This window comes from Pinus tabuliformis, chromosome 8 (assembly GCF_031772625.1).
Source record: "Pinus tabuliformis cultivar Carrire ecotype Pingquan chromosome 8, CPIR1, whole genome shotgun sequence".
NCBI classification, from domain to species: domain Eukaryota; kingdom Viridiplantae; phylum Streptophyta; class Pinopsida; order Pinales; family Pinaceae; genus Pinus; species Pinus tabuliformis.
The window spans coordinates 10944588-10948134 of NC_142294.1; positions in this window are offsets into that span (position 1 = coordinate 10944588).

Sequence of the window (3547 nt, forward strand, 5' to 3'; positions counted from 1 at the left end):
ATTTTTTATTTTTATTTATTTTTTTATTTTTTTGAAAACAAATTAATAAATAAATAAACAATTAAATAAAATAAAATTATAAATTATTGTTTTGAGGCTTCTACGATCAGTGCTTTGTGTGTTGTTTTCTTCCAGAGTTTTTGCATCCATGATTTGTTTGCATCGACGTTTCGAGCCCTCCACTGTGGCTCATCATCAGGATAGATCAGTAATTGATCTATCCTGATGATGAGCCACAGTGGAGGTGTCACGCCCCCAAGCCGGCGATAGTTTTTCAACCGCTCTTAGCGAGGTGCGGCACCACCAAACACTTTCTTTTCACCAATACTTATGTTCGTGGACTACGCCTAACCACTTACTCCTACTTAGTTTGTGTTTCGCAACCAAGTATTATTAGTGTGCCTTTATACCAATGAACACCCATACACATTCATTATCAACAACAATTATAAATGATGAACACAATTGGATAGTATAAAGGGAGGGGCAACTCCCTGAACAATGAGTCTGCCCGAATCAATATATTATACAACAGTTTACAAAGCTTTACAAGTATACTTGGAAACCCCAAGTTTCATACTTAGCCAAATTTACAATCCAAGGCAAAGCTCGGTTGCCTAGCTCATCAGCACCTCTGCACGGTTGCCGCACGACTCACCAACGCTTCGTTCACCTTGTCGCACGATCATGTTGTTTGCCCAACTTGGGCGCACCTCCAAGTTACCACACCCGGGCACCTCTGCCCGAGACACACCTCCATTCACAATCTCAACACTTCACCAAGTCACCGTGCACACTTGCATGTCGGGCGGGCGCTCACCCGAGTCGCCAAGACACCCACGCCAAGTCGTCGCACAAACCGGGCACCACACACCGTGCATGCCTCAACCGTCTGTTGGGCGTCACACACCCGTGCATGCCCTCACCCAACCACCGGGTGCTCCTGCCCGCACCTTCACCCACAACTGAGATAAAACGAGTCACCTCTGTGCACACCTACCCAAGAATGGGCACATACTAGAATCTGCGCCTTCCCTTAGGCTTGCGCACTAAAACTGCGCATTACCTCTTTAGCGAAGATGTTTTGAGTGAGTGAGTTGATGTCAAATGAGTTCCACGCTCTTCCCACTTATATGCATTGTAGGGAGAGGTTGTGGCTTGCCCAGCCGACCCTTCATTTCAAGTCGGCCCCCTCATCAACCATGGGTCGGCCTCCACATATGCTAACACACGCCATCATGTGTATATATACATCGCTCGCCTTCCATATGTGCGCATAATACAACGCACACTCCAAAAGAGCTCGCACAACACATAACCGCAGTCACACTTCCTTTGTTCGTTCATCGTTCCAACCGGTCACTCATCGTTTTGACGCGGTCGCACTTCGGGCAGACGTGCCTAAGGACAGTAGGTCCTTACATCCTCCTCCACCTGAAGTCGTTGTCGTCCTCGACAACATAACATCCTGGTAGCTATCCACCAAGATCATCATATCTGAACAGTCTTATCCATGATATCAACTCCTCCACATACTGCAAACATCCCTGCAACATATGTAGAACCACTGTCTCCATCATGTCTCGCCCCTCCGTAGGCTACTTGTCAAGATACTCCACTTGATATGAACACATCTCTGCACATTGGTACCCCTCATGACTCGAACTAGTCGGGTGATCAATCTAACCATACGCCCAAATCATAAGAATGCACATCCTTATGCCCCCATTAGTATTTCCCTGACTTCTGTTACATCTCGAACTTCATCAAGAATCTGTCCAATTCCCATGCTCAGGTCCATGGAAACTCCATCCCATCTGCAACATGTCCAAGCCATGGCTTTGTTGCACAAGAGTGTACAACCTCTCCACCAGCTCATATGTCTCCATGGCACGATAGCATCTGCACAACATCTTTGCTTCGACATTCCCCATAGAATGTCCATGAATGACACCTCTACACATGCTCCTGCATAATGTCCCTGCAAAACTGTCATGCTCCATGTCTCCAACCTGATGTCCATGATGTCCAACGTATGTAGATTCCATCCCAACATCTGGCCATCTGCATTCAAGTCTGCAATCTGTCATAAAGAAGCCTTTTCCCAAGGCCCCTTGCTAAGTTGGTGTAGCCCCTCCTAAACAAGGTCCCTACACCAACCCTTCTCCAAGGTTGTCTATAGAGAAAGGAGGGCCAGGAAGTTTCCTCCCTTACTCTCATCCACCCATGTATCAAATTGATGTTGTGTCCTCAAGTATTTATGCACAGCCTCAATCTCCTCACTTGTACATCTAAGCTCACCTAGCTTGTCCTTCGTCAACTAAAAGTCATATATGCCCATAGCATACCTGCAAAAGTCCACTATACCAGCAGGATCTCTACCTCCATAATCCTCATCAACCACTGCCTCTGAAGTAGTACTCGGACTCCCTTCATTCGCAACTCCATTGTGAAGATCATCAATAGAAGATGTCTCTGTCAAGTGCTTCAAGGTTCATGAGATTGCCCTCTCACTTACTTCATTCTTCCTCGCTCTTGCAACGAAGTCAATCAGCTTCCCTTCCTTCGTTGTTTGAGTCATACTCCCAAGTCCTCTTTGCTCCACATCCTCATGCTTCACATTTGGATCTTTGGGATACAAGGTCATAGAATTCATCCTCGGTCTATACCCCAAGCAACTCCTTCTATTCATCGGAACCATCATGGTTCTTCCTTCAGCTGTGATCAAGAGAATGTCCCGGTCCACCATTGGTATGGCTTGTGCAAGTTTCATGAAATCTTGCCCCAGCACCATAGAATGATCATCCATGTCCACGATCCTCAAGTCCAACTTTCCAAACCACGATCCCACTCTCACCTGAGTGTTTTCCATCACACCAACAACAACTTTCATGGTAGAGTTGATTGCTTTGAAAGCACTCCATTCCCTCTCCATCTTTGCTTTCTTCCCAAAAGACTTTGTTGCTTTCCTTCTTAAGAAGCTATGAGTAGCCCCCGTATCCACCAAAGCTGCAAATCTCTTGCCCTTCACGGTCACCTGCATAAAACTCAGCTTCAACGAATCACCTCCTTCTGTCGGCTTTGTCTTGTGTCTCACATCAGCAACCTTCTTCAAGAATTCAGCCTCAGAAGTGTCAATTGGCTTGTGCTCCAACTTGACATTCCTCCTAAGGTACTTCACCTCCTTGCTTGGCTCTTCTAAGCAACTCGATCCCGTTCTAGCTTGACTTCCTTCAAGCTTGTCCTCCATCACATTATGCTCAAGTGCACCAACCAAGTGTCCATTGACTACCTTCATAGAACTAAGCTTCCGAATATCCTCTGGATTGTCTCGGTAGTGAGTTCCCAGCCTGTCAATGTAGTCGAGCTCTTCTTGCTCAATCACAACAATCTTCTTACCAAGAAGCTTCTTCTTTATTTCTTCCTCAACTTGCTTGATTTCGGCTTCCACCATGGCACTTTTCCTCCTCAATCGGGCTCTTTCATCCAAGAGATCTTGAAGACCAAGACCACTTTGTCGGATCTCCACATCAAGTTCCTTGAGTTC